This window comes from Jaculus jaculus, chromosome 9 (genome assembly GCF_020740685.1).
Source record: "Jaculus jaculus isolate mJacJac1 chromosome 9, mJacJac1.mat.Y.cur, whole genome shotgun sequence".
Taxonomy (NCBI): Eukaryota; Metazoa; Chordata; class Mammalia; order Rodentia; family Dipodidae; genus Jaculus; species Jaculus jaculus.
The window spans coordinates 59,512,419-59,530,956 of record NC_059110.1 but is presented as its reverse complement, the minus strand read 5'-3'; the positions used below and the strand labels follow the sequence as shown (position 1 = coordinate 59,530,956).

At 38.4% G+C, this 18,538-nt stretch overlaps 1 protein-coding gene and 1 pseudogene across 2 annotated transcripts in view; one reads left to right on the top strand and one right to left on the bottom strand.

Moving 5' to 3' along the window:
* Positions 1 to 18,538, top strand: part of Lrrc4c (leucine rich repeat containing 4C) — a 1,536,732-nt gene that overhangs the window by 307,447 nt on the left and 1,210,747 nt on the right. The gene's annotated exons all lie outside the window — the stretch shown is intronic.
* Positions 12,148 to 12,887, bottom strand: LOC101596444 (annotated as a pseudogene).

The window sequence follows — 18,538 nt, the reverse complement described above, 5'->3', positions numbered from 1 at the left end:
TATAGTGTGAGCCAAAACTGAGGATCTCTAAGTGACTTAGATTTAAGATTAAATAGTGTGAGCAGACACAAGAATTTCTGAAAGACTAGGTTTATTATTAAATACTGTAATCACACACAGGGTTTCTGAGAGATTAGGTTTGTTATTAAATACTGTGAGCACACACTAAGGTCTCTGAGATACTAGGTTTACTGTTAAATAGAGTGAGTACAAACTGAAAGTCTCTAAGAGACTAGGTTTCTTATTAAATACCGTGAGCACACATGAGGGTCTCTGAGAGACCAGGTTTACTACTAAATATTATGTACACACACTAGGGTCTTGGAGAGATTAGGTTTGTTATTAAATAGTGTGAGCACACACTAGGTGTTGAAGTTAGATTCACATTACTGGTAGAAATAACCCAACCAAGAGCAGCTTCTGGGAAAAACAGGTTTATTTTGGCTTACAGGCTCAAAGGAAATCTTCACGATGACAGCAGAAAATGATGGCATCACCCCTTGGCCAACATAAGGTGGACCAAAGCAACAGGAGAGTGTGCCAAACACTGGCATTGGGAAACTGGCTACAACACCCATAAGCCCACCCCCAAAATACATTCCCTCCAAGAGGCATTAATTCCCAAATATCCATCAGCTGGGAACCTAGAATTCAGAACACTTAAGTTTATGGAGGACAACTGAATCAAAGCACCACATTCCATCCTGGAACCCATAAACTAATAACCATACATGATATAAAATGCAATGCATTCATCTAACTTTAAAAGTCCCATAGTTTTTTTATCAATTCCAATGACGTTCATACATCCTCATAGTCCAAGATCTTTTAACTGAGTCATAATACCAAAAAATAAACTCAAAAAAACATAATGGCACAGAATAAATATTCACACTGCAAAAGATGGCTTTGGGCATAGCAAAGAAACATTCAACCAGTAAAAGATATAAAACAACCACAGCAAACATCAAACTCTATAGCTTCAAGTCCAACAACTCTAGCCAGTGACAAATCTCCAAGTCTGATAATTCTAGCCAGCAACAAGTCTCTGGAGTGCCAAGTCCACCCCTCCAGCTAGGCTACTCACAGTCCTGGAAAACTTCATCGGGCAGGCAGTTCTCCTTGGCAGCTATCTCGTGGTCCTGGCATCTCCACTGGGTCTCCATTGCAAGCCATGGATCATCCTCATGGCCCCATGGGGACTCCATTCAGGCAAGCAGCAAACCTGCTTCAGACTGCCCATAGCCATTTCCAAAATACAAGACTGTGTTACAAACTCAGTGACCCTCTCTTGCATTTCTTATACTCCACAATACCAGTCCAAGCAGAGCTCTTTCTCACCCTCATAAGCCAAACCTCACAGTCCATAGTCTTACTGCATTCAGTTCTTTCAACTCTGACCAGTATAGTCCATCAAGCTGTACTTACAGCACTGCAAGGCATCTCTTATGCCAAGGTTTCAAATCCTCCCACATTCCTCTTGAAAATTAGTTCCAAAAAGCCAAAGCCACACAGTCAGGTGTCTAGCAGCAACCCCACCCCTTGGTACCACTTTACTATTGCAGTCAGGTTCACATTTCTGGTAGAAATCACCCAACCAAGAGCAGCTTCTGGGATAAAGAGGCTTATTTTGCCTTACAAGCTTGAAGGGAAGCTCCATGAGAGATTAGATTTATGATTATATAGTATATGCACACAGTGAGGGTCTGTTAGAGATTGGTACACTATTAAATAGTGTGAGCATACAATAGGGAGTATGAGAGACTAGGTATTCTATTAAATAATGTGTGCACACAATGAGTTTCTCTCAAAAACTATGTTTCCTGTTAAACAGTGTGAGCACACACTAGGGTCTCTGAGAAACTAGGTTTATGATTATAAAGTGTGTACCCACATAGAAGTTCTCTGAGAGACTAGGTTGACTATTAAACATTGTGGGCACACATTAATGATCTATGTGAGATTTGGTTTACTATTCAATAGTGTGACAAAACATTGAGGGTCTTTGAGAGACTAGGTTTACTATTAAATAATAGTCTCTGAGAAAGAGTCTCTGAGAAAGTAAATTTATAATAAATAGTGTAAGGTTCTCTGACAGACTACATTCACTATGAAATAGTGTGAGCACCAACTAGGGTCTTGAAACACTAGTTTTTAATTTATTAAATACTGTGCACACACACTGAGGGTATCTGAGAGTTTATGTTTGCTATTACATACTGTGAGCACATACAGGGGTCTCTAAGAGGCTGGATTTGCTATTAAGCAGTGAAAGCACACACAGGGGTCTCTGAAAAACTATGTTTGCTATTGAATAGTATAAAAAAGCACACACTTAGAGTCTCTGAGAGCCAAGATACACTATTAAGTAGTGTGAGCACACATGGTATTTGAGAAATTAGCTTTACTATTAAATAGTGTAAGTATTCACTAGGGACTCTTACAGACTGCTATTAAGTAGTGTAGTAACACAAAGGTCTCTGAGAGACTAGTTTTGCTATTAGAGTGAGTACACACTAGGGACTCTGGAAGAGTAGGTTTAGGAATACATAATATGTGTACACTTAGGAACTCTGAGAGATTTGATGTACTTTTAAACAGTGTGAGCACAAACTGAGGGTCTCTGACAGAGTAGAATTACTATTAAATAGTGTGAGCACACACTGAGGGTCTCTGAGGGACTAGGTTAAAATTATATAGCATGATCACACAGTAGGATCACTGACAGGCAAGTTTTACTATTAAATAGTGTAATCACACATTGAGGGTCTCTAAGAGAATAGGTTTAATATTAATTACTGTGAGCACACATAAGAGTCTCTGAGAGATTAGATTAACTACTAAATAAACTGAGCACACGCTGGGGTCTATGAGAGAATAGGTTTACTATTAAGTAGTGTGATCACACATTGCGGGTCCCTGAGAGACTAGGTTTAGAATTAAATAGTGTGAGCACACAAGTGGGTCTTTGAGAGACTACGTTTACTATTAAATAGTGTGAGCACACACTACGGTCTGAGAGACGAGGTTTACTGTTCCATAGTGTCAGCCCATACTAAGTTTCCCTGAGTGACTAGGTTAACTACTAAATAGTGAGAGCACACTCTAGGGTCTCTGAGAGATTAGGTTTACTATTAAGTAATGTGAGCACACATTGAGAGTCTCTGATAAACTAGGTTTTCTTTTAAATAATGTGAACACAAGGGTCTCTGAGAGACTATGTGTACTATTAAACAGTGTGAGCACACACAAGGTTTCTGAGAGGCTTGGTTAGCTACTAAATAAAGTAAGCATACACTGAAAGTCTCTGAGAGACTAGGTATACTATCAAATAGTGTGAGAACACACTGAGGGTCTCTGAGAGACTAGGCTTACTACTAAGTAGAAGTTTCTGGAGAGTGGCTTTTACTCTATGGAGTTTCCACCTACTCATCTAGATATTCAGAGAAGCTCCTGTGGAAATTACTGGGGCTGCAGCATCTCCATCTTCTCTCTGGAATTCACAGATGGGCATTCAGGGGGTTTCTGGGCTTCAGGTTTCTTTATCCTAAAAGTGAATTTGAAAAGCTGTCTTAGAGTTCAAGAGAGGGTCCCATAGATAATATACACAGTATATTACAAAATATACAAAGTAGTTTTAGCCATGTCTGGAAACATAGACGGCACCCCCAACATTATAAAGAATGAAGAGAATGATATACTATACAAGATACAAAACACTTTCAGGCTCACAGATAAACTTGGTAGGGGCAGCTGTGATAATTTCCAAGTTAGCTAATAAACTGATACTAATTTTATGAATTAGTTTTATGAACAAAAAGGCAGTGATGATCAGATAGTCCAAAAATTCCTTCAAATATTTCCTTATTCATTGGGAATTGTTAAACCAATGCTTTGGGCATGCCAATCTCTCTTGTCTCTGTGGGGTTTGGATCATGTCACCAGTGATTAGTGATGACTGTTTTATCAGAGGCAAGACAGAGATACTAAAGTGTTAGCTAGTTTCCATTTGGAAAAGTGCTAGTGGACCTAAAATGATATCAATTACTTCTAAGGATATATAGGAATATACAATTAAACTGCTTAAGACTGTAGAGGTTAAGACCCCTGAAGGACTGACTATCAAAGCCTAAATCTTTCCTGCTTTCAAGGATTTAGTGTGTTTGCTGCAGACAGAGAAAGAGGGGGAGAGAGAAGTAGAGAAGAGAGGGAAGGGGAGGGGAAGGAAGAATAGGAGAGGGGAGGAGAAGTGAAGAGAAAAGAAGAGGAGATTGAAATTGTGGCTGACTGTTGGCCTGTAAGTAGAGAAACAGTGAAAAAAATGCAAGTAATAGTTAAAAAAAATCCAAGCTGTATAAAAGATTACAAAATCAACGTAGTTCTATATTATATAAACACTTCCGAATAATTAACTTTTAAAAGAAAAATTGCCTGTGATGGTTGTCACTTATTCAAGTACAAATTAATTTTTTAGAAACCAAATATGGGCTTCAGGTATTTAAATGTAAAGATAGGCAGATTATTGGTGAGGGTGGAAAACATTCTTGAAAGATTCTTTTGAGAAATTAATTCACACACCAAAAGGGAAAATAAACTGGGTATCATCTTCAAAGCTATGGCTTTAGTACTCTCACATAAAGCCTGTCATGTAATCAATATTCCCTATGAAGTTAATGATTTTCCTCTTCCACACATGAGAAATTAGAGTCACCAGCAATGAGAATTTTTTAAACCATGTAGAGCAGGCATTACATCCAGAATCTGAAGGGTTAAGCTTCTATCTGCCACTAGGTGTCAGACTGGGACTTTTTGGGGAGCTTGAGAGCAGCTACAGAACTACTGGCTTCAAATGAGAACAGGCGGCTTACTGTTCAGTTTCTGCAGACACTCTTGTTCTGTGTATGACAAATTCCTAGAGCCTTTGCTTTACAATAATTTAAACCTTTGGTCCCAGCACAAAAATAAAATAGGCAAGAGATGATTTGTAAAGAGGGAGGTGTGATATAATGGGTCAAGGTGTAAGAAGAGTGTTATTTTTGCCTATTGTAGCCCATGAATCCTCTAGCTCCTCCATCATTGGACACACACAATTAACATGCAATATGACAAATATTTTGAACTGACTTTGAACTGCAACAAGGTTACAATACAGCCCTCCCTAAATTCCGTATAAGGAAATTCAGGAGTGATCATAGATGTTTTGTCCTGTCCTCAGCCGAGAACCCCAACTTTATTGGTTTTGGTTCTTCTAGTTAATTTAATAATAAAATTCATAAATAAGGATTCTATTTTAGAATGTTAATCATTCAATTACTTACCAATTCTAAAATTACTATGTTTTAAATGAAGGTAGTTAAGGAAATCAATACTTTTCCCACAGTAAAACAACTTAGTATAATTAAATTAGGTAGTGGTAAAGAAAAAAAAAAAAAAAAAAACTACAACAACAATAAAAAAAAAAATCTTGAAGCCCAGGTAGTGACTGTGTGTTAGAAATAGTTCCAATAAGGCTTTTAATAGGTAAACCTGTTTCACAGCACTCAAAGATACTTACCAAAGAGAGCTGGTTTAAAAGGAAGATTTTTGTGTTTTGTTTTGCTTGTAATGCATGTGAAAGTAAATTAAATCTATCCCAAATAAAAAGTAAGGCAACAGGGAATTGTGCAAAGGAAGCTTTACATTTCTGGAGAGCAGCTGTTTGTGACATAGTACAAGAGTAAGAAAAACTCCAGAGATTCAGAACCTCACAGACTGATGCATACAAAGAGTCCTAGAACTGGAACACTTAAACATTCAAAAAACAAAATATTCATTCAACACACTTCATGACAATTAATTAATATATTCCTTCCTTTAGAAAGTATATTGAGCATATACTGACTGCCTCAAAATTATTTTATTAACTAGAAATACAACAATAAATAGGAGCAAAATGGACAAGGTTTCAACTCTGTGGAACTTGTTTCTAGTTAGCAAAGTGTACATCTAGAAAAAAGTGACAAGCCTATCAATAAGTCCAGCAGCATTACAAAGTCTTAAAGAAATGATACAGTTTTCCAGGTATACTTTAGTATTGTTAAATGACGTGACTAGGATTAAAAAAGTGAGCAAGAAATTTTAGGTTTATTATTTTTACACTCTTGAACATGTTACAAAGACTTGGCTTTAGCATTTTTAAAATGGGAAACATACTGAAATGAAAGAATACATGTATTTTATATAGTTTCTCTAGAAAACATAACTGTATGCTGGTTAAATTTGAATTCTGAGAAGTTGTCAGTAATAAGCCCAATGGCCACACTGAATAGAAGAGTTCTAAATACTGGGAAGTCTCTATATGCAGATCTTTGGAGTGTTCTAGAAATGCATCCTTATAGGAAAAATATCATGGCAGGGATTTTAAAAGCAATTGATGGAGGTATACAAGGATAAATGAGTTATTGGACAATTACAAGACATTACACAAAATATACTATACAATAATTATTTTTAGCAAAGCCTATAGCCAAAGTTGGATGCTTAACAAACATATAAAAAAAGATTCTACTCCTGTAAGCATAAAATATGAACTCCTGTCTATACTTATGAGGTTGTGATAATGCTTTTCACACTGAAGTACCCAGAAGTGCTCCATTCAATCAATTTGCAATTCTCTCCATGAGAGTGGGTCTGCTATGGCACACTCTTCTGCTTCCTTACAGCCTTTCCCAGACTATATTGAGCTTGCTAGTGTAGCCCACCTGCACTGCCGTAGCTAGAATCACACGTCCTTCACTCAGCCCCTTTCCATCATCTATAAGTCATATAATTGAGCTCTAACCTATGAGAAATGAGAGAAGATATTAAAACATTTTTCTACCTTAATTAAGGTAGAAAAATTAAGATACTTCCTCCTCAGGGTATTTTAGTAGGTGTGGCTGGCACTGTGCAGCTCTGTTCTGAATGTTTATAGAGAAATCATGAAAATCTGGGTATATGGGGAATAAAGAAAAAAATGTTGCCTTTATACATGAGATTTTCCCATAGCACAAACCCCAAAATACCTCTCTTGGTTCACTGTTTAAAAAGTGCTGTCTTCCTGTTCAAATTGTTGAGAATTCTTACTTCATGGAGAATATAGGTTTGATTTTTAAAAAAGCCATCTCAAATACTCCTGGTGATCAGTACAATGCAAGTATATAAATTTAACTTGAGAAACATGTGTTGGTCATGTGAATTTATTGAGACAAGTTTTTTCCTTAGCAAAGGCTACTAGTATTTTAAACTATAATAAGCATTAAAAAAGTCAACAGGGCTGGAGGGATGTCTTAGTGGTTAAAGCATTTGACTACAAAGCTAAAGGACCCAGGTTTGATTCCCTAGGACCCATGTTAGCTAGATTCACAAGGGCGTGCAAATCTGGAGTTCGTTTGCTGTGGCTGGAGGCCCTGGTGCACCCATACATTCTCTCTCTTTCTGTCTGTCAAATAAATAAAAAAAAAATTAAAAAACAAAATATTTTTTAAAAAGTCAACAGATGAAATAGTTAAAGCAGCTGCTAAAACTAAGTTTTAGATTTTCTTCTCAAAACTGTACTGTTTAGTAAATATGAAGGTCCCAGGACATGAGCTCTTCTTTTCATAGTCCTGTGAGGTTTGAACTGCATGTTTGTCTGCAGACGTTTTTCCTGGAGAACTTTATTATATTAACAAAGTCATGCTTCCCTTCAATAAGCCAGCAGCTCATATGCTTAGAAAAAAATAGCCACTGTCAAAATGATCTCTCTCTTCCACATAACCTGCTCCTGGTTTCATGGAAGATGTTTTAAGTTTGTTGTCCGATACCAGTCACTATGAATGCTTCAATGTTAGAATTATAAAAAGTGCCAACACATAAATGATTCATTTCCTCAGAATAATAATTATACCTAAAATTTTAAGGACAATTATTTCAATATTAATGTTAAGTCTTTGAGATAGAAAAATTTGCATCATTCTTTTATATTTTTAAGATAATTCCTAAAAAATAAGAGAATCATACTATTGATGTGACTTCTCAAGAGTGTTACAGATCCCCGATAATCCTTTCTACAAAGGTACATTTTAGTAGAAAAGCCTGAAAAAGGCTTACACTGAATGAAACATAAGTTTAAATATATAGCATAAATATTAGAAAGTTTTTGGAGATTGGATTTAGTTAAACCTCTTGCTGAGCACAAGGTAGTAATATGTGATACAGAGACACTAATATACAAAAACATATAATGTAGTGAAGTATTTCAGTAGTGTTAAAATTATGAAATTATTACAATTAAAAATTAGAAGATGCATGAAAATTATAGTTTTATCTTATTTAGAGTTTTGCTTAGTAATAAAATTAGATGTTTTAAGATAATTTTATGAAGAAGTTATTAACATAATCAGACTTTGAAAGATAGGATATACCACAATTTAAAATTATACACTATCTAAAATACTAGAAAAAATATTAACAATGCATATTTTATGGGTAACATTGTAGTTTTCTCAGCTTTTAATTTACATATTTTTTTTTCAATTTTTATAAGATTTGTATTTTTATTATTATTAATTACTTTTGCACTCAGCGAACACAGTTAGTTTGGTACCATTATTAGGCTCATCAATGACCTATCCCCTCCCCATTGGCCCCTCCTTGTTGAGGTATATGGGTCATGCATTGTGGAGTTAGCCCACAGTTATGGGTAGGATAAATTTCTCTGCATATCATGTCCCAACGTATGGCTCTGACATTCTTTCTGTCCCCTCTTCTGCAAAGTTTCCCTGAGCCATGTTGGGTTCATTTTTGGTCTGCTTCAGTGATGAGGTGTTGGGGGTCTCTGGGTATCTGGATATCTATCTGATTTGGTAGGAGTTGATTTTTCGCTGTGTTGATCTTCACCCTTGTGCTGGTACCTGGTTACCAAGAACACAGCACCCTTGCTTGTTTGGCCAGTTATTCTTACTTTCAGCTAGAACCCTTTTGAGGTATGATGGGGTGGTTCTTTCCTTAGGATCTGTATCTATCTGAAAAAGAGAAGCAGATTCTCCAACAAACAGGAAAGTTAGCACCAGACAAGTGGGATAACCCTGATTTTTTATAGAGAATTTAATGCGTGTAGGCCCTCTTGTAGCCCACGTTTGGTGGTAGCTTGATAATGGAGAGCAGGCTTATGTTTGGATATGGTTCTGACTTGTTTCCCAACTCCAGCTATGGGTCCCATACCACTGAAGGGATCACTTATCCAATCAAGTGCAGTTGGTTTCCCACCATGGCTGTGCGCCACTATTGCACTTGTGAGAGCGTCCTGACAGGTTATTTGCTGCTAAGTAGGTTAGACCATGAGTTGTTTGGACAGATATTGGTCATTATCCCATGTAGCACCTTCTGGCACTAGATGCGCTGACTTTCTGGGGACTAACTCTATTCCAGCTTCCAGCCATGTAATTCCATTTTACATGTCAACTGCATATGGTGTCTTCAGCAATAGGGACTTACCACTAACCTTTGGTGGGACATCAAGCACTCTGATAGAAATCTGTCTTCCTTTTAGGAAATTTTGTAGGTCTCTCGCATCAAAAGCTAACTGTGGATGATAGCCACCTGCTGGTACTGGGAGTTACAGGTCAGTGCCCACTAAGAAAAGGAAGAAAAAGATAACTAATGTAAAAGAGTTACAGAGAAAAGAGAGACAGAGAAAGAGACAGAGACAGAGAGAGAGAGAGAGAGAGAGAGAGAGAGAGAAGCTAGTTCCTTCAGCCACACCAGATGAAGGTGTAATTTGTACAAAAAAGCTCATAAGAAAACATCTTCCCAGGAGATGTTGAATATAGATCACAGGCCTCTGTTGTTACCTTTGGCATTTCTACCTGTAGGAAGAATTCTAAATCAAACAACAATACCTCAGCTTCCTGCTCTTTCTTGAGCTGATCTAGCATCTGTTGAAATTCTAACTCCTTAAGTTTGGCTTCTTTGATGTTAGCCTGGTTCTGTTCCTCATAGGGCATGGCCACCACAGCCAGGATCAAATTTATCAGATAAAAGGAGCCCAGGAAAATCACAACTACAAAGAAAATCATGTAAGTTTTGCCAGCAGCATGCAGAGTCTAGGAAAAATGGAAATTGTCATTATAACAGGACAAAGGATTTTAGTGTGTTTATTTATATGAAGAATATAAGGTCATGCTAACTGGATATTTTCTATAACATTACTTTATATAAAACATAAAAATATTTTATGGAAACCCATCAGTATTTAAAACAAACACATTTTTAACACAGAAAATAGAGCAATATAATGAACCTGTGTAAGGTCTGATTCTTATAGCTGAGCTTGGTGTGCACTCCTTTAATCCCAGCACTCAGGAGGCAGAGGTAGGAGAATTGCCATGAGTATGAGGCCACCCTGAGACTCCATAGTGAACTCCAGGTCAGCCTGGACTACAGTGAGACCATACCTTGAAAAAACAAAACAAAACTAAACTAAATAAATAAAAGATCTGATTCTATTGAAATAACATAATGAGCCTTGATTTTTAAATATGCTGAAAATTAGTAATGATAATTACTAATGATGATTCCCTATGTTAATTTTTTAATGTTTTGGAACAGTTAACCTTACTGCTAACATCTTTACTTAACATTGATTATTATTGATAGCTTTAAATCATAACACAAGACCTTGTGGGATGAATCTATTAACATTGCCAGTAATAATTTCAAAATACATTTAACCACTTATGTGAATTTTAAATTAATCCAAATTATTAATATTACACAGATTAATACTACAGGAATATTAAATAAAAGTTATCAAATCTCTCATGCCTAGCTATTCAATTCCCTTTTCTATCACTTTGAATTTACCAATGGTTTCTCTCTCTTTTTTTCTTTTTTACTCTTTAATCAAGTTTATTTGAACAGAAGCCCCACTTTTCCCTTATGCTGCACTGTTAATTCCTCTTGGACAGAGAAAGGTTTTCAGTGCTCAATTCAATATCACCCAGCTCCTCCTGACTGCAGAAACCAGTGAGGACCACAGTCTTCAGTCGGTGTTCAAAGTCACCTGAATGTGCCTGGCCAGGAGGCTTGCTTGCAGGCTTGACGGAACACAAGGCACTGGACAGATGCCTGGCATGTTCCATCCTGTACCCTGAGTGTTCATCTCCCTGGTGCTTGTCATTCCCCTGCTCCTCCTCACTCTATCAACTTCCACTTCCATGAACTTATAAACACCAGAAGTCCAAGAGCCTGAGGTACAGTGGGAAGGACAACCTTTTACATAATTGAGAAAACTGGGAGCAGTTCCCCATAGACAAGATACACTCCACACCATTTCAGCTCCTAGCACCTCCTTTGACAGAGGTTTTGTGAACTAACGAAGCTAAAAGTGAGCTACCAACCCTGCAGCCTTCTGGCTGCCTGGAAAAGCTGCCTAGTACTTTACAAGTATACTTACAAAACACTAGCAGAAATGGGACCTTCTGACCCACATCCCAGGCTCATGGTACAGCACATTTTTTGAGAAACAGATGAGTGACAAAAGGGCTCAACTTTGTCACTGAATAGGCGACAAGTCCAGAGGCTAGGAGCCTCAGCTTTATGGCATGTGGATCCTCTTTGCCTCAACCAGCAATGTCCTATTTATCCACATGTCCACAGCAGAACACAGATGCCTAACACAGTTCCTGTGTAGCAACTGCTTACAGTGTGAAACCCAGCCATGGTGACCTCCCTTCCTGTCTCAGCTCATAGAGAGGCTGCATGCTCAGCTTCTTGCTCAAGGCTACTTCCTCCAGCCCATGAATTCTCTCCCACTGTCTATAGAACAGACCAGGAAACCCTAGGGATCCAAAGCTTCTTTACAGATTGGTTAGTGACTGGGCTCAAAGCCACCAGCAGAGGACAACTCTGTAAGGGCAGTCCAATTTCTGTTGGGCCTGGTTCAGAACAGAGGTGGCCCCTCACCCTCAATACTCTGCAGAACAGAAAAACAAGGGTTACCAGGTGACCAGTCAAAACATCATTAGTGTCCATCAACACCTGCCTGGGTAACAAGGCCAGTACAGAGGAGTGTCTTGTTGTGCTCAAAGGGCAGAAAGGATTTAAGGACAGGAGAGGGGAACCTGGCCAGGTGTAGCCCACTTTATCTCATTCAATCAGAAGATCAAACTTCTCAACAGCTTCAAACTCAGCATTCATGGCCACAGCCCACTCATCCAGCTCTGACTTCAACATCTGAGGAACCTTCTTTTGTTTCTCTTTCACGACTAGGGAAGAGATTCCAGGAAGTGTTGTGTCTGGAGCCCAGGGCTTTGCAGGGACCTTTGGGACATCGATTAACTTTGGATATGCTACAGGTGAGATGCTAGGCAAGTCTTCAAGCCTCTCAAAACCAAAGCAGGACCCGTGGCCTGGGGTAGAGGTGGCGGCAGAACTGAAGGTGTCTAGGCAGCTATAGGATCGCCTGACTTTCTTAGACATCTCCAAGTCTCTAGCATCCAGCTCTCCTTCCTTGAAGTTGGACTCGACATTGAGGTTGTATAGCAAGGAGTGGTGGTGGGAGTGACAGGGACACTGCAAGGCTTGAAGAGGTCCTCCTTAGTGGGCTCCCTGACAGGAGGGTTGTTTTCCTTTTCCAAGATGAAAGCAATCCTAGGGCTCCTGCGAGGCGACTGGACATCAGGGATCTCTAAAACACGAGCCATGATCTTCTTCAAAATGATGGGTTTTCTAATGGTAACTGCTTGGGGTGTCTTCTGCCAGATATCAGGCAGGATTCTCGGGAGGTCAGAGCCTGATATTCGTTGAGACCTCCGTAGAGACTTAGATGGTGCCTTGGGCCCAGAGAGCTGAGTGGCTCCTCTAGACCGCATTTGCCTCTCTGACATGTCTACCACAGGCCTCCAACTCCCAGCCAAGGACCACCACCAGCCCGAGCTCGAATACAGGGTGGAAAGCCAGCTGGTGGAAATGTTGTCCATTGGTTTCATTTGAATAACTTCCTAATAGAATTATTAAGTCAATGAATAAATTCACTTTAATTTTCATTGAAATTTCCATGTTACTTTCTGCAGTAATATGAGAAATACCTCTCACTCTATGCCTTAGTTAAAATACATATACTCCACAAAGTATGAAAATCTAAAATAGATGATGTCCTTGATTTATATAACCTACCTAAATTAAATCATTATGAGATTAATCACTTAAACAGACCTATTTTATATTATATTTTATGTTATGGAGATCTGAAGAGTTATCAAAAATCTCCCAACTAAAAAAAGCCCAGGCCCAGATGGATTCACTGTGGAATTTTACCAGACTTCAAGTAAGAGCTAACACCATTGCTTCTTAAGCTTTTCCATGAAATAGAAAAATAAGGAATTCTACCAAACTTCTTCTATGAAGCCAGCATCACCCTGATACCAAAAGCAGAGAAAGATAGAACAAAAAAAGACAATTACAGACCAATCTCCCTCATGAACATAGATGCAAAAATACTCAACCAAATACTGGCAAACAGAATACAATAATATATCAGAAAGATCATTCACCCTGACCAAGTAGGCTTTATCCCAGAGAGGCAGGGATGGTTCAATATATGCAAATCTATAAATGTAATACATTATATAAATAGATTGAAGGACAAAAATCACATGATCATCTCATTAGATGCAGAGAAAGCATTTGACAAAATCCAACATCCCTTCATGATAAAAGTCCTATGGAAACTGTTCATAGAAGAAACATATCTCAATATAATAAAGGCTATTTATGACAAGCCTATAGCCAACATATTACTAAATGGGAAAAAAAACTGGAAGCTTTTCCACTAAAATCAGGAACAAGATAAGGGTGTCCACTGTCCCCACTCTTATTTAATAGAGTTCTTGAAGTCTTAGCCATAGCAATAAGGCAAGAGACACACATAAAAGGGACACAAATTGGAAAGGAAGAGATCAAGTTATCATTATTTGCAGATGACATGATTCTATACATAAAGGACCCTAAAGACTCTACTAGCCATCTGTTAGAGCTGATAAAACCTACAGCCATGTAGCAGGATACAAAATAAATGCACAGAAATCAGTAGCCTTACTATATGCTAACAACAAACACACAAAGGATGAAATCAGAGAATCACTCCCAGTCACAATTGCATCAAAAAGAAAAAAATACCTTGGAATAAACCTAAAGAAGGAAGTAAAGAATCTCTACAGGGCTGGAGAGATGGCTTAGCGGTTAAGTGCTTGCCTGTGAAGCCTAAGGACCCCGGTTCGAGGCTCGGTTCCCCAGGTCCCACGTTAGCCAGATGCATAAGGGGGAGCACGCATCTGGAGTTCGTTTGCAGAGGCTGGAAGCCCTGGCGCACCCATTCTCTCTCTCTCCCTCTCTCTGTCTTTCTCTCTGTGTCTGTCGCTCTCAAATAAATAAAATAAAAATAATTTTTTTTAAAAAAAGAATCTCTACAATGGGTTGGTATTGTGTGTGTGTATGTATGTGTATATATATATATATATATTTATATATATATATGATTGAGATGGGGAAGGGATATGATGGAGAATGGAACTTAAAGGGGAAAGTGGGGGAAGGGAGGGAGGGAGTTACCATGGAATATTTTTTATAATCATGGAAAATAGTAATAAAAATTGAGGAAAAAATACATCTTTTGGGGATGGAGAGATGGCTTAGCAGTTAAGGCAGTTGCCTGTGAAGCCTAAGGACCCATGTATGATTCTCCAGATTCCATGTAAGCCAAATGCAGAAAGGTGAGGCAATGCAAGGTGGCACATGCCCACTAGGTGTCACAAGAATCAGGAGTACAATTCCAGTGGCTGAGGCCCCAGCATGCCATTTCTCTCTGCCCCCTCCCCCCGTTTGTCTCTCTCCCAATTCCTAAAAATAAAAAAAAAAATCTCTCTCACAAAACATTGTTGTGCATGTACATTTCTCATGACTTGTACATTGTATTTAATAAGCTGTTTTCAGAAGTGCTGATTTTGCCCAGAGACCCTGGGTGATGGATTCCACTGAGTATTTAGGTTCTCTAAAGTTTTTATCACCTACTTCTTGATACATGAGTTTATTTTATTCAAATTTATTATTATTATTATATTATTATTATTGAAAAATATTGACTTAAATATTATTTGTAAGAGCTACTTTAAAATAGCTCTTTTTAACTTCCTAAAAAATTGGTGTTTTATAACAAAATTGAATGTTTGCCATGGAAAACTGACATCATTATTTACAGTGCCATGATGCTATTGTTTTTTAAAAATTATATAAATATATGTATATAATATATATGTCATATATATTATTGACAAGTTGTATACTTACAGACAACAAACCATGGTATATCCTTCCCCTCCCCTGCTTTCCCCTTCATAAGTCTACTCTCCATCATGCCCAACCCTCTATCTACTAGTCTCCATTTTAATTTGATCTCATCATCTTTTTCTCCTACTATGAGGGTCTTGTGTAGGCATTGCTAGGCACTGTGAGGTCTTGGATATTGAGTCCAATTTCTGTCCAGACAGTTGCATATAAGGAGTGGTAACATTCCTTTGGCTCTTACATTCTTTCTGTCACCTCTTCTGCAATGGACCCTGAAACTTGGAACGAGTGAGATGTTTCACTGATGGACATTCCTCCATCTCTTCTTCTCAGCACTATGTTGCCTTTGGGTCAACCCAGTGGTCATCGCCATCTGAAAAGAGAAGCTTCTCTAACCAGAAGTGAGATTTGCATGAATATATGAGTATGAACATTAAGTGTAGTGCTTTCATGACAATTTGGTGATAGTAATATATGCATTTATCCAGACAAGAGCAGACTTTATACCTCTAAAGCTCATGACCTTCCCTGCCATAGGCTTTTGATTAGGTTTTCAGTATTAGGCATGTGTTCCCTCCCATAGAGTAGGCCTATAGTGAAATTAGAGAGCAGTTGGTTTCCCCCACAGCAGACATGCCACTATTGCACCTGTTCAGTCATTTGGCCTGTCTGGCCAAACTTGAGGCTTCCAGTGTCCACTCTTTTCACCACTGATGAATTTTGTCTCCCATAGGCTGTATACAGTGCTGCTTTTTCCAGCTTTCAGTTGGCTGGTCTACAAGGAGAAGGTTTTCTGCTCAGTATCAGCTTGATTTCTCAGTGACTTTGCTGTTCAGGCATGTGAAATCTTTAGCAATAGGGGATTACTATCTCTTTCTCAAGGGAAACCAAGGGCCTTGGCAATAGCCTATTATGTTTTGGAGGCAACAGAAACCTCCCTTGTCAACAACTCACTGGAATGGATCCCATCCCTGGCACTGAAAAATTTCTAGTAAAAATATATGGCTTCTGTATGTGCTGTTATTCAAGAAAGTAAATTTTCATGACTTTTTCAGAATATATTGAATTTTGATTGACCCCACCCACCATTCTTTAATATAATCTTTTCTACTGACCTAGCTTAGGCCTTTCTCCTCCCTGTAATCTGTTCTTCTATTTACATATATACAATATCATTCCCTAGAGTCCTTGCCTCTCCTACCTCCCTTATAGCCTTTTTGTAGCTTTTGGGCCTCTGCTATTGATTTTCAGTTCCATCTCACACACAAGTCTGTATATTTGTAGCTAGGATCCATTTGTAGCTGGTCTTGGGTTACCTCACTTAGTATAATCCTTTCCAGATCCATCCATTTCCCTGAAAATTTCATATTTCTTTACTGCTGAATAGAACTCCATTGTGTAAATGTTTACTTATTTATTATAGACAAAGAGTGGGAGAGAGAGTGAGAGTGGGTGTGCCAGGGCCTCTAGCCACTACAAACAAACTCCAGATGCATGTGCTACCATGTGCATCTGGCTTTCATAGGACCGGGAGAAAGGTATAGAGGAAACTTAGATGTGTGCGGTATGTATACATTTGATGTCTAGGAGTCCTACAGTAGCTAAAGAATATAAACACTTTAATGGTCAAAAATATGAGGGAGCATGTATTGTCAAAATTATTTTTTACCTTTTATTTTGTTTTTGATGTCTATTTTATTTTTGCAGTTAGGTTCACATTTCTGGCAGAAAACATCTGACCAACAGCAGCTTGTGAAGGGGGAAAGGGTTTATTTTTGCTTATAGACATGAGGGGAAGCTCCATGATGGTAGGGGGAAATGATGGCATAAGCATAGGGTAGACAATAGCAAAAGGAGACTATGCTAGACACTGGCAAGTGGAAGCTGGCTATAATACCCATAAGCCTGTCCTCAACAATACCGTGTCTCCAAGTGGCTTTAATTCCCCAATTTTCATCATGTGGGGACCTAGCATTCAGAAAACCTACATGTATAGAAGACACCTGAATCAAACCATCACATTACACCCTTGGCCCACATAAACTGAAGCATACATGATAGAAAATGCTATATATTCATCCAACTTTAAAAGTCTCCATGGTTTTTATCAATTCTAATTATGTTCAAACATTCCCATAACCCAAGGTTTTCAACTGTGCCATAATTCCAAAAAAAAAAAAAAATCCCCCCAAAGCCCATAATAGCACAGAATAAACATTCACACTAAAGAAAATAAAATTGGCATAGCAAAAAATATTCAGCCAATAAAATATTTGAATAGGACAAACATCAAATTCTGTAGCTCCAAGTTCAATAACTCTAGTCAGTGACAAGTCTCCAAGTCTGATAATTCTAACCACTGACAAGTCTCTGTAGTTCTGCGTTCATCCCTCCAGCAAGGCTATAGACAGTCCCAGAAAACTTTATCTGGTACCAGCAACTGTCCGTGGCAGCCATCCCATAGTCCTGACATCTCCCTTGGGTTTCTATTGAAACCCACAGTTTAGCCTCATGGCTCCACACAGGTAATTAAGCAAGCCTACTTCACAATGCCCATGTCTGTTTCCAAAATACAAAAACTGTTGCAAATTACTTACTGTGTTTCTTATACTGCATAATACCAAGTAGGCTAACAACTGTTAATCCACGGGGGAGTAAAGCAGACTTGGAAGAACAGGATACTCCTTCAACATTCAGGCCACTTCAAAAAAATCTGCATTTTTCCTGTTGTCCTAACGACAGTCAGCTAGCCCAATCTCAATGGTTTTAATCTCTCAAACAAATTCAGCTGAATGGGCAGAAGTTTCAGCCCAGAAGCTTCATTTCTGTGTCATATCCCTCTGTTCATACCAGTCCATTTCTACACAATGCAACCCTGTACAAGTTCTCAGGACATGGGCATAACAGCATGCCTCTCACACAAACTGCTTTTAGCCCAGTTTAGGCAAAGCCCTTTCTCACCCTCATAAACCAAACCTCACAGTCCAAAGTTGCTACTGCATTCAGATCTTTCAGCTCTGACCAGAATAGTCCTGTGATCTGTACTTACAATGCTGGAAGACATCTATTCAACCAAGGTTTCTAATCCTCCACATTCCTCCTGAATAATCATATCCACTGCACTGAGATCAGTTCTCGTATGTGCAGCATATCCTATATGCTGACCAGTCTACAGAGCAATTCAGTGGCCAGTGAT